Raw genomic sequence first — 12,975 nt, forward strand, 5'->3', positions numbered from 1 at the left:
GCACAGTGGCATGTCCAATGGCATCCGGCACCATGCGTTCCCCACGGCCACCCAACAGCCACTTCAGTGCTTCCTGTAAAGTCCCTGGAGGACTTGCCCTGTAAATAACACCTTCCTGTCCCTCTAGGTAGGAGAACAAGTACTGGGACCAAGAGAGAGGGAAATTCCATGCCTTTATCTTTATTTACCATCAGGGGTTTGCCTGAATCAGGGGTTTGGATGTGACCTTCTGGAGGACAGGTGTGTGTGTGCGTGCATGTGTGTGTGTGTGACACAGAAAGACAGAGAAGCAAAGAGACAGGGAGAGAAAGAGACAGAGACAGAGAGACGGAGCCATCAGGCAGCCGGCCTGCTCAGGAAGCCCCAGCCCGGTGCCCACGTGACTCAGAATTCCAAAGGGAAATTCTCCAGCTGAATTTCACAGGTTCCTCTGAGAAAGAACAGAAAACAGCCACTGCTCGGTCCCCACACCTGGCTTGGTGACTCAGCCCGGGAAGACATCACCAGACAGCGTCTCCCCAGCCAGAGGCGGAGGGACAGGTCTGGGGATGCGATGTCTCCCTGTGGGAGCTGAAGCCACAGGGACAGGGCTGGAGGATGGCTCTTCCCCGCGTGCCCAGCCCCGAGCGCGGGGAGGCTACAACTCCAGGCGTTTAGTCCTGCCTTGGCCACTCCCCAGCGGCCTGGCCTGGAGCCGGTCACTTAACCTCCATGGGGCGGGGAATGGTGACCCCGCCACCAGGCGGAGGAGGGGATGCAATCCCGCAGGCGCGTTAAGTGGGGACATGGTGCCCGGCACAGGACGAGCGATGGATAAATGCCGCGATTGTTTTTACGATTAGCTGCTGTGCTCTGGAGACCTCCACATACCCCTCGTGGGGAAGTTATCTCAGCCCTGCTGCACAGGTAAGGAAACTGAGACCCGGGCGCTGAGATGTTCTGGAGTTGTCCCTGAGAGTCTAGTCACACCATTGGGATGGACTTGCCCTCGGGCCAGCAGGGGACAGTGGGCCCAGGCTCACCTGCCCTGGCGGAACCCCTGGGCTGCCCTGTTGCCACCCTGGGCCCAACTAGGAGTCAGGGATCCGGCTGCACCCCTTACTACTTGGGGCTCAGTTTCCTCATCTGAGAAACGGGAGAAATAGTCACTGCTCCTTCCGTTGGCTCGGCAGGTGTGAAAGCACCTGGCACCTGCCTGGCTCGGGCCCCCCACCCCAGTGGACCGGCCCAGCCAGCGCTGGCCCTGCAGGGGTCCGAGCCCCCGCAGCCCACCCGGGAGGCGCCCTCTCTGAGACGGGCGTGTGTGTTCCAGCGGGTTCTGGCTACCCGCCCTTCCCAGTGAGGCAGCCGGTGCAGCAGAAGGGGCAGGGCACCCCAGGGGTTCCCCTCTGAGCCTGTGGGTCTTCATTAACGGGGTGGAAGAGCACAGAGGCTCGGAGCACAGCTCTGGAGCAGGCTGCTGGGGGACGACTTACTTTCAGCTCTGTGCCTCTGTTTCCCCGCCTGTAAAATGGAGCCTGTCAGGACCTGCCCTCTGGGACTGTGGGGAGGATTCGAGTCCATATGTCTAGAGCCCCTTGCCGTGAAATCGGGGACAGGGTGGGAGATCCCTCAACAGGAGGCTGTGGGTCTCCCGCAATCCCCACGGACCGACCACCCAGAAGTAAGGAGCGACCCTAATGGTGACAAGTGCACTCACTCTAGAGCAGGGTTTCTCGGCCTCGGCACTACTGACACTTGGGGCCTGATCCTTCCCCCTCTGGGCCACCGTCCTGGGTGTGGATGGGTGTTTAGCGGCATCTCTGGCCTCCACCCACTAGATGCCAGTAGGACCCCCAGCTGTGACAACCAAGGATGTCTCCGGACAGCACATGATGTCACCTCCAGAGGGGAGGCAAAACCCGCCCAGCTGAGAACCACCGTTCTCCAGACTTGGATGGAAACAGTCTTAACTTTAACTGTATTCCGCCTGAGAAAGAGTAAAGTTCTCTTTATTTGCAAAGGCACTTTAAAAAAAATCTCACCTCTCACAGACAGATCGTATGAATTATCATAAATTCAGAACCGAGTGAGAAGCCAGTGGCTATACATCAGAGACGGTACCAGCCACTTCTTCCCCTGGGTTCACTTGGGGAGCCCGTCTTCCCACCCCGGGGACCCATGGCAGCCTGCAGGGTGAGATGCTCTTGTGCCCCGCCCCCCTTGACAGGTGAGGAAACCTAAGCACAGAGCTTCACGAACTTGCCCAAGCCCCGGCAGCTCCTAGACAGTGAAGCCCACCCAATGCGTCCCCAGAGCCATCACCGACAGCCCCCCCAGCTCTGCCCATCTCTGTGCCTTTTCTGTCCCATCCCTGCACTTGGCCACGTGTCCATTTGACTTCAGCAGTGTCATTTCATAAACTCAAGCTCGCTTCAAACAGCCAGCATCAACAATGACTGGAAACTTTCCCTACTTTGGCCCTGAGACCTCCACCCCAGGGGACAGAGGCTTTGTTTTCTTCCTCAAATTCCCTGTGGATTGGCCCTGACAACCAGCCATTGGCCAGGCTGCCAGCAGCCGCATCCAGCTCCGTGCAGGGGCTTCAAAGGGCATCCAGGCAGGTCTCGTTGGCCCCGTGCTGCACAGACCCTCCCCTGAAGAGGCAGAGGGGTCCCACCCTGGCCCTGAGCATCTTGTCTGAGCAGTTCTGCATCCAAAGGCCTTGCAAGGTGACTGTGGGATGGGACCGGTCCTGGGGGTGAGCCTAGAGCCGCCGAGGCAGCACACCTGACCCCTTAACCTGGGGTGCTTTGATGCCCTGGGGGAACCACCACCTGGCCCAACGGGGTGGGCATGATGCTGAGGCTGCGGGCAGTTTGGTCCAGGGCCACCACGCGGCTGGCTGGGGCAGAGCTAAGGTAGGACTTCCTGCAGCCGCTCCCCTGAGAGCCTGCTCCAGCTCGAGGGGCTGGAAGGGGCCTCCCTGGGTGGCCCTACGCCCCGCCTGGTGGTCAAGCTGCACCCCGCTGACCACCAGTCTCAAGGGCTGCCCTTAAAGTACTCTCCACCCAACATAAAGTGCTGGGGTTCTGCTGAGGGTCAGTCCCGCCCCTTGGAAGGGAGCAACTGACAGATTCCGTTTGGAAAAGTCCCCGCACCCTACCTGGTCTGGGATGTCTGGCAGTGGGTGGGCCCAGCTCCAGCTGGTCTGCCCCTGGGGAACAGTGGCTGGAGGAAGCCCCCCCAGGCTCTGCAGACCGAGTCCCAGGGCACCTGCCTACAGGCGGGGGGCTGGGGGAGAGCCCCAACCTCCTCGGCTCCTACCTGCGGTTGTTGAGCGGAATTAGTGTCTTATCTATACAGGAAGGCTTCAGGGGTCTAAAAAGGTCCCTGGGGGCAGAAGGGGTGAGGGGAACACACAGGAGGAAATCCACAAGAAGGTGGGCTCCTGGCCAAAAAAAAAAATCCTGAGAAAGCGGTGCAGCGAGAAACATGGGTGTGAGGCAGGGGTCCACACGTGGGACAAGGACAAAGGGCTCGGGTTTCTGGGTTTCCTCTTGCGTTCTGGTGGCTTCCACCTGGAGGAGAAATGGTGACAGTTTCTTGGGCTCGGAAAGAGAGGGGGTCCCCCCCAACTCTGGCTAGGGTGGGCTGGAGGCCTGCAAGAATCTGTGATCACGTGCCCTCCCGCACCCCTAACCCATGGAGGCTGACCCCACTCACCACGGCTCGCTCACCCCGTTTCCGGAGGAACGTCCGACCCCCGGGCGCGCCGCGGTGCGCGGGAGCCGCAGAGTGCGCCAGGAAGAGGGCGGCGAGGCAAGGCCGCGCCAGGCAGGGACTGGGGTCCCGGCGCGCCCGCTCCGCTCGCCGATCCCGCCCGGGTTTTGCGGCCGCCGCGCCCTCCGCCCCTCCTCCCCGCCTCCTCTCCTCCCTCCTCCGCTCCCTCCCTCCGCTCCCGCGGTTGGATCAGTCTTCTGGCATTTCCTGCAGCCGGGCCGCGCCGCCAGCTGAGCCCCCGCGCGCCCGGCCCGGCCCGGCCCGGCCCAGCGCGCCCGGCTTCTCACGGTAGGAGCGCGGCGGGCGGGCAGGGGGCGGGGAGGGACCGAGGAGGGGGCGGGGAGGAGGCCGCGGCCGAGAGGGCCGGGAGCGTCCAGCGGGCCGCCGGCGGGGCTGCTGAGGGGGCTGGGGGAGCCCCGCGCCGGAGTCCGCAGACCCCCGGGACTGGGGCGTAGCCCGACCGACCCCGACAGTGGCCGCTGCTGGGGAGCCCCGACCCGGCCCATCGCTCGGGGAGCCCGGGGTGATGCGGCGGGCGGGTTGGAGCGCGGGTGGGGCCCGAGTGTGGGGAGCGGCGGGCAACCGGGCTCCCCAGTTTTGGGGCTTGAAAGAGCGGGGAGGGGAGGGAGGGTGGCTGGGTCCGTGTCTCCAGCTCAGCCCAGACCCAGGGGGTCTTGAAGGGGCAGGGTCTGCGGGAAGGGGACCTGCTGCCTCTGGATGGGGTCTGGGATTAGCGTCTGGCCTTCCAGCTTGGGGCTTGGTCTGCGTCCACAGAGTGAGGGGCTGCGTGAGCTGAGGGGGAGGACCTCTGCTGTCACCCACCCCCCGGACCCTCCATCTCTAGGCCACTGAGCCCCTAAGACAGGGAGCCTTGGAAATTGTTCGGGGGACATGAGTCTACATGAGGGTACTGTGCACTTGAGGATTCCTGCGGGTCAAGGGAGGGTGGGACGTGGGGGTAGGGGGCTGTCAGCAGCCCTGGGGGCCAGCCACTGCCACTTGGAACCCCCAAGCTGGGCTGTGTGCTGTCGAAAGACCCTGGAATTGGGATTCTGAATGGCTCGTGGGGGTGTGAACAGGTCCCACCCTGGAGAGGTGGGCTTCTCTGCCCCCGCTCATCCTTGGTCTGAACCAGGCCCAGCCCAAGCAGCTGGTTGGATTTCTGCTCTTTTGCCATCTGGGGGTCTGTCTACACCAGAGATCGTTTATCTGTGTGTCTGCCCGTCTGCCTGAGCCTTCAAGGTACCTTTCACAGGCCGACCCCTGTGATGTTCCCCCAGGCCAGTTCCAGAGGCAGGCCCGGGCTGTCACAGCCTGGGGCGTGGGCACAGCCTTTGGGTTGGATGTGTACGCCCTTGGGTATGTGTGCACCAGGTGGATCCGGGCCCCAGACAGCAGAAACCCTCCCCTCAACAATGGCAGGCCGAGTGGTTTGTCGGGTGGCTTTTACCCACTTTCTTGGCTGTGTGAGGCCTTGCCGCTCCTTGAACTTGACAGGCTTTGCAGGCAGCTGGCAGTTCAGGGGCGTCAGGCTTCAAGCTCCAGATCCGCAATCCCATTGTCTGCTTGCACACGTGTGGGGCAGGGCCCGGGGTGCCAGGAGGGTAGGCACTGAGTGTGTCTGTCTGGTCTGTCTTGCCAGCTGTGTTTAGAGATGGTGACAAAGCAGATGGGCCAGGCAAAGGCCCTCGAGTCCGGGCCTCGTCCTGGGGAGGCTGCTGTGCAGATGTGGACCCATGGGCGGTGCTTCCTGGATGCCAGATGGAAGCCCCTCCTTCCTGGGCCCGTTGGTCAGGCTGGCCTGAGTTGGGCCAGGGATCAGCTAAGTCTCCAGAGGTTTGCTCCCGGCTCTTTCCAGAATGCCGACTGCAGCCCCTCCCCTAGAATGGTCGTTACTGTGCTCAGAAGTTCCGGGATCAGTTTCTCTCCTGAAATCTGTCTTCCTGGAAGCTCCCTGAGCTGTGGTAGTCATCTGACAAGCTGCACTTGGGGGTGGGAAGAAGGACTGCGTGACAGGCCAGTGGTTTGAAGATTGTGGTGTGTTTCTGGCAGCTGTGTGTGGGGGACTTGCACTTTCTGCTGATTCTGTGCTTAAGCCAGTGTGGGCGCGCACGCATGCATGCATCGTGCATACACACGCACAATGCACAGGTAGACGAGAGCTCCCCCAAGGTGATGGAAGCGTGCCTGCCCCCCTTCCCATTCATTCAGGGGCAGGTGTGCAGCCACAGCTGGGAAGCAGTGTAGCTCACGGTTACGTGGGTGAGACCTGAACCCCAGGACTGGGGGCTGTTCAGGGGTGCACGGTGTGTGTCAAAAGGATCCCCGTCGTCTGGACTTGAAGGGAGGTGTCTAGTGCGGGTCTCACCGTGGGGTCCACGGGTCGGGGGAACCGCCTGGTGGCTCTCAGGAGGCGGAAGCCCAGGTGTGCACTGTCACGGGTCGGGGGCCAGGGGTTGGGAGGCGCAGAAGGACAGTGCTGTTCCTCCCGACGGTCACCAGGCGTGCCGCTCGCGGCTGTCACCAAGGAACAGAGTATTGCTGTCCGTGCCGGATTTGCCCCATGAACCCGCAGGTCGAGGAAACAGAACTTACCACGGGGGATGAGCTCTCTGTGGGTTTGTGGCTGCCCTTGGTGGCTCGGTAACCTTCACCAGCTCCCCAGCCGTGTGAGCAGATAAACTTCTCCAGGGGATGGTAGTGGTGGTTCAGGACAAAGGACTTGGACTTTGGATTATGTGTCCTCTTAGCATCACAGTTGCTCCAGGCCAGGGCTCCTGTGTGCCCGTGGGTGTGAAGTTGGCATATATTGGCGTCTATGCTGAGGGCAGTGGGCACCCGCTGTGTGGTCAGGACCTGCCCCATTGAAGGCCAGGCTTGGATGGGTCTGGGACACGAGGTCTCTGGCTTAGAGTTCTCTGTCCAGTGAGGTAGCTGGGGAATAAGCTGTCAAGGTTAAGACGTGCTGCAGGACCGAGATGTGGGGCTGCCTGGAAGTGCCCCAGGAATACGTAAGAAGGGAATCCCTGCGCCAGCATCACACACCCTTGGGATTCAGAGAGGGAGGCTTGAGGACCATTGGGAGGGGCCTCGGAACCACCGGGCCAGGCCCCTGGGGAGGTACAGGGCCATCAGAGAATTGCCAAGGTTATCTGGGTCATCCAGCCAGTGAGAGACCGTCCCCACCGCTCAGGACATGAGCCTGGTTGGCCCGCTTCAAGGGACTCACAGGGCCTTTGTCGAAAACCTCAGAGCCAGTACTTTGCTAAACTCCCAAGCCCACCTCACACCCACTCTTCTCTCCAGACTGGCCTCTGCTCCTGACTGAAGCCTCCATTCGAAGGCACTGGGTTTCATTTTCTTAGCACCGTGATCCATGCATTTCTAGAACCATCTCCATCGTGTATCTGTTCAGTCGAGTGGGCGGGGGGTGTTGGCACATGGGTCATCCTTCACTCATTGCCTGGATGTCTGCTCGGGGCTCTGTCCCCCGGGCCTGGCACACAGTGGATGCTCATGTGAAGCTGTAGAATTGTCTTCGCCCGGGGATGCCCCATCCTGCATCTCCCTCCGGGTCTGTGGACCTCACCAGCATTGACAGGCAGGACACCTGACCAGCCCGTGCCCTCTGTCCTAGGATAGATGGACCCAGCTTGCCCGCCTTCCCAGGGGTCCTGCCATTCCTGGATTCGAAGTATCGTGTGCAGAGTGGCTTACCTGGGAGGAACACCTGATGTTCACTGGGCGAGTGGAGGTGGCCTAGACTGTCCGGGCCCTCTCTGGCCCTGGCTGGGATGAAGGGCTGCAGGGGGGTTATCCGGGCCTCACAACGGAGCAGTGCTGCCCCTATCCCAAAGAGAGGGATATTTTACAGGCTTAATGAGCACATGAGGAGGGGATTTGGGGCCGCCCCGTCCCACAGGCTGCTGACCCTTGTGACCAGCTGGGGGTCACTTTCTCTTGTCCAAGGCCAAGGAGGGGTGGAGACCGGGAGTAGGCAAATCCCCAGGAAGGCAGAGGGAGGGGATGGCCCAGCAGGGACGGGCCAGGCTTCTGAACCAGGAGGGAGGGAGGCCGCCCGGTCCTCGGCCAACAGTGGGCAGGGGCGGTGGCTGGCTTGGCCACAGCCACCATGAACCCGTTTTCAGTGGCTTCCACTCGAGGAAAGGCAGTCCGCCAAGGGGAGGGATCACGCGGCGGTATTGATGTGCCCGCCTATTGGGGTGAATGCGGTGCAGGGGAGGTGGCTTAAAGGGCCAGGCCTGCGCGGCGGCGCAGGAGTGGGGAGGATGGGGAGGTGGGGGATTTGGTGCCCGCCTATTGGGGTGAATACGGCAGAGTCCATTAAAGGGCTGGGGGTCTCCCCAGGGTCTGTCATCGGGGCTGCGCCGAGGCTGCTAGGGCGGCTCCAGGTGGCTGTGTCCTCTCCCGCTTCCCCAGGAGGCCAGAGGGAGGGGCCGGAGGGTGAGCAGCTGGGACAGGAAGGCCGACTGCCTGCCCTGTAGGATGAACCTCATCCCCGCCCACCCCACTCAGGAGTCACCCAAGTCCAGCCCGGGGTGGGGGGAGTGCGCACTGTGTCTGAGGTCTGCAGACTTGAGGACCAAACGTTCTGGGTCAGAGAGACCAGGGACAGGCTTTTTGTTATTTACCGACACGTTTACCGAATGTGTTTTTATCCCTTTGCTGCTTTCAGAGACAAGAAGGGTCTCTGGACCGGGGGTGGGGCGGGCTTCACGGTCAGTCCTCAGCCGCCCTTGGGGTGACACCCAGGGGTCGGGGGCCCTTGCAGGTCCTCCCATGGGCCCTGGGCTTGTGGGCTCCTCACCGCAGCCCCAGGAGACAGGGGATGGGGGGAACCCCACGCCTCCCAGTTGGAACCTAAAGGCCAGTGTGGCATCTGGTGCAGGGCTCTGAGAACGTGGTCAGGGGTGGCCATGGACAGAGCCCCTGCCCGTTCAGGACGCCTCTGCGTCCACCTCTGCAGTGGCCCTGACCGAGGCCCTCTCTGGGTCAGCACTCAGCCACCCAGAGCGACAGGACAGGCTCTCCTGCATAACCCTGTTCCCGAGGGGAGCCTGGATGCCCGCCGCCCCCTCTGCCGGCCCGGCCTGGGCTGAACTGAGCAGGCCCCTGGTGCCCTGGTACAGGCCTGGGGCTGGAGGACGGCACAGAGGCTGGCCAGTGTCTCAGGGGTTGATGGTGTCAGGGATCACGGTGGATTTGGAGGCCAGGCCAAGGAAGCGGCTCAGGGATTCTTAACCCCAAGTCCTGGGGCCAGCAGTTTCTCTGTTTCCCTATCTGTAATCCGGGCCCACAGCAGTCCCATGAGAAGTCACGAGACGGGTGACCATCGGCCCCATGTTGGTACTCTGGCTTAGCTCCTTGTGGGTTAGGAACCAGACCTCCTTGTAGGCCCGAGGCCAGGCGCACGGTAGGGCCTGGGGGTGCTGGGGCGGGGAGGGGGAGCTGGGGCTTCACACTAACACCCAAAGATGAGCTCAGGTGGAGTGAGAACCCCACCCCCAGGACTGAGAGCTCCAGCCCCCAGCTGACCTTTAGCACGTGCCCATCTCCTGGGCGAAAACTGACCCACAGAAAGGGGCCTCGGTCCTGATGCTTTGTTCTCTGGCTTCAGAGTGAGTGCAAACTCTCACCTGAGCCCTCTCGTCTCCCCTCCCCAGACAAAGCTGAGGTTGAGGTTCAGAGGCTTACAGGGTCCACCCAGCTCCCATTAGAGAGGCAAGGAGACCGCAGCCCAGAACATGGCAAGATCACCGTGCTGTCCTCACTGGGCCTCAGTTTCCCCATCCGTAAGGCTCCCCGATCCCTGACATCCTGTGTTCCACATTCCTGTGCCCCCCAGCCAGGTGGTGATGGGGCAGGAGCTGGGAGGGAAGGGGCGTCCAGAGGCCCAGCTCATTGCCCGAGGCCCAGGTTCTCTGGAGGGCTCAGGTCCCCAGCACCTGCCCTTCCAGCTGTTTTACAGCCTGAAGCTACACAGCAAGTTTTTGGTGTTTTTTTTTTTTGAATTTTATTTTATTTATTTTTTATACAGCATGATCTTATTAGTTATCTATTTTATACACATCAGTGTATACACATCAGTCCCGATCTCCCAATTCATCCCACCCCACCACTTTCCCCCCTTGGTGTCCATACGTTTGTTCTCTACATCTGTGTGTCTATTTCTGCCCTGCAAACCGGTTCATCTGTACCATTTTTCTAGGTTCCACATATATGCGTTTATTTACGATATTTTTCTAAGTTACTTCACTCTGTATGACAGTCTCTAGATCCATCCACGTCTCAGAGCAAGTTTTATACGGAAAAAAGTTTCCACCAATTTTTAAAAGTGTGAAAGCCACAGGAATTCTCTGGCAGTCCAATGGTTAGGACTCCACGCTCTCACTGCTGGGGCCACAGTTCAATCCCTTTTCGGGGAACAAAGATCCCGCAAGCCACGCGGCACAGCCCCAAAAAAAAAAAAAGGGTGTAAGCCACAAGACTGACGGTTGGAAATCTCTCCCCCTCTCCCTCAGGCACCACACATGACTTCCTGTCACCAAAACGGCTGCCTGCTGCTGGTCCCTCACCCCTGCCTCCCTGCAGTCCGCCCACATGGGCCACCGGGCGTGAACCCTTTGTAGAACCTGGTGCCACTCCTGGCATCCTCCGCCCCCTCTTCCTGGAGCAGAGAGAGAGCAGCCCACTTTGAAGGAGCTCTCGCCCACTCCAGCCCACCCACACTTTCCGCTTTGGGCTCCTGCGACAGAACACAGGTGGCCCCTGCTCTGAGGCCTCCATGCTGCCTCTGGACTGCAGCCGCCCCTGAAGGGCAGGACCCCTGGAAGGGCAGAACCCGAAGGGTAGGACCCCAAAGGCTGCCAGGAAGAGACCCAGCCCTTGGTCCCATGAGGCTGGGTTAGTTTGGATTTGCAAGAAGATGACACCTTGACTCAGAATGTAAGACTTCAGCCCCACTCTGCGATCCTGAGAGTGAGGCCGCCCCGGGACAGGGCCTGGTGGCTGATCCATTCCAGTGGCCACTGTGGGTCATCCTTGCTGGTCAGCAGGCTGGCTCTGGAGGCTCCCAGGGAGGGGGGTAGAGACGTTCCCCTCCGAGGGGCAGTCTCAGTGCTGGGCCTGGCCATTGGGACCCCCTCCATGCCCTGCATGCAGCCGTGCAGCTTTCTCTCCCTGGCAGTGGGCATCCACCATCAGCAACAGCCAAGGCCCGTCCTGCAGGAGAACCTTCCAGCCGCCCAGAGCTGGTTTCCTTCGCCTGATCAGAGGGGAGAGTTTCTCAGTCTTGGGGCAGGGCCCCGCCCTCTGCTCTGCTCTCCCGGATTGCCGGGCGCTCACCCTGATGTGACTCAGCACCTCTGTGCCTTACCATATGCCGATCCCTTGCCTGGAAAGCCCTCCCTCGGCTCCGTCTCGGGCGCTGACTCTCGGGCACAGTGGGGTCGGCACCAAAGCTGTTGTGCAGGGAACATCAGGTGCCTGGCCAGCACTTCGTCTGTGGGCCCTGCATGGGTCCACCTCACCCCTTATCTGCCCTTCTTTTTTTTTGCTAGAAAATACTATATTTAATATTTTAAAGATTTTTTTAAATGGAGGTAACATTGGTTTATAACAGCATGTAAGTCTCACGTGTGTATATAATGTGTACATTGTATTTCGAGCTCTGTATACACTACAACGTGCTCACCACCAAAAATGGTCTCCATCCGGTCCCACACTGTTGATCCCCTTTACCCATTTCGCACGCCCGTGCCCCTACCCACTACCAACCACTGCTCTGTTCTCTGTTATCTACTTGTTTGTTTGGGTTTGGTTTGCTTTGTTCGTTCATTTTGGGTTTTTTGTTTGTCGGTTTGTTTGTTTTTTGGATTCCACATGAATGAGATCCTACAGTATTCGTGTTTATCCGTCTGACTTGTTTCACTTAGCATGGTGCCCTCGAGGTCCATCCGTGTTGTCTCAAATGGCAGGATTTCGTCTCTTCTCGTGGCTGAGTAGTGTTCCGTTGTGGACACACCACTTCTTTGTCCTCTCAGCCCTCTTCTCACGGGCTGGGCTGGGGTTGGGTCTCCAGGCGGAGCCCCAGGCCAAGCCCTCGCCTCCTTCCACTTGCTGGGAAAATGTCACTTGTTTTCCTGGCAAGTCAGTGAGCTGCTGCCTCTGTTTGTTTGGTTTGGGTGTTTCGTTTTTAGGCGGAGGCAGGCGGGTCGTGGGTGCTCCTTAAGCCAGATGCCCGAGTCTGTAAACAGCGCCCCTGGAAGAGTGCTCCTGACCTGCCGTGGGGGCTCTGGAGCCACCCGTCTGACCCCCCACTCGGACACGTCACTAGCCAGGGGGCCCTGGGCAAGTCCCTTAAGCTCCAGGCCTCAGTTTTCCCATCTGTGAAATGGGCATTGGCAGCGCCGGCCTCGGAAGCAAGAGGAGGATATGTTTGAAGCCCAGAGCTGGCCCCCAGAGATGCTGCAGCCTCCAGCCCTCTTCTGGCCGAGGCTCTGCCAGCAGGGAGGAACCATCTCCTTATCACTGATTAAAGCTTTGATTAATGATTAATGAGTGGGAAAGATTTACACATTAGAAACCACAGAAAAGAATAAAACCGATCCCGCCTCATCAAGGTCCTGACCTCTGGCTCTGCTTGCTTCAGGCTGGGAGCCCAAAGTTCCAGCGCAGGACAGGCCCCTGACCGCCCTCCCCCCCGGGGGTTGCCAAGCTGACATCCCAGCGTGTTTTTGTGCTTTTGCTATATATGGATGAATCCACAAACAAATACAGGACCCTTTGGCTCCTTGACAGATGTCGCATGACTGCCGCTCTCCCTTCACGCCCCTGCTTGTTTCCCATAACTTCAGAGTCACGGAGAAGTTGCAAAAACCCGTGTACGCAGCCTTTTGCAACTTCTTTTGAGCTATGCGGTTATGAGTGCCTGTGCCTTGTTCACTATCCTTATTTTCTATAAATAAGTCAGGACTTATTTCCACTCTTCTGTCGAAGGACGTTGGGTTGTTTCCGTCTTATCCCTGGAGCATGTCCTGCGTTGGGTCTGGGCACCCAGTGAGCGAGAAGTTACAGAGCTCCGAGCACCGGCGTGGGCTGGGGGGTTCTTCCCAGGACCTGGCCCAGGTGGGTGGGCAGGGGCCGCGTCTCCCGGTAGGGCGGGGTCCTCGGCTCACCCTGCTGTCTGGGGTT

General features: G+C 60.1%; 1 protein-coding gene across 5 annotated transcripts in view; it reads left to right on the forward strand.

Moving 5' to 3' along the window:
• Positions 1 to 875: 875 nt before the first annotated feature.
• The window catches only part of OSBPL5 (oxysterol binding protein like 5), a 71,650-nt gene continuing 59,550 nt past the window's right edge, over positions 876 to 12,975 (forward strand). For 3 of the 5 annotated variants that reach the window (XM_061202246.1, XM_061202250.1, XM_061202247.1), the window contains exon 1: positions 3,977 to 4,050. The gene's annotated coding sequence lies outside the window, so the exon portion shown is untranslated. Of the gene's footprint in view, positions 907 to 3,976; positions 4,051 to 12,975 lie in introns of those variants that run through there. The other 2 variants (XM_061202251.1, XM_061202252.1) reach the window with 2 other exon arrangements.

The sequence above is a fragment of the Eubalaena glacialis genome, chromosome 10 (assembly GCF_028564815.1).
Source record: "Eubalaena glacialis isolate mEubGla1 chromosome 10, mEubGla1.1.hap2.+ XY, whole genome shotgun sequence".
Taxonomy (NCBI): Eukaryota; Metazoa; Chordata; class Mammalia; order Artiodactyla; family Balaenidae; genus Eubalaena; species Eubalaena glacialis.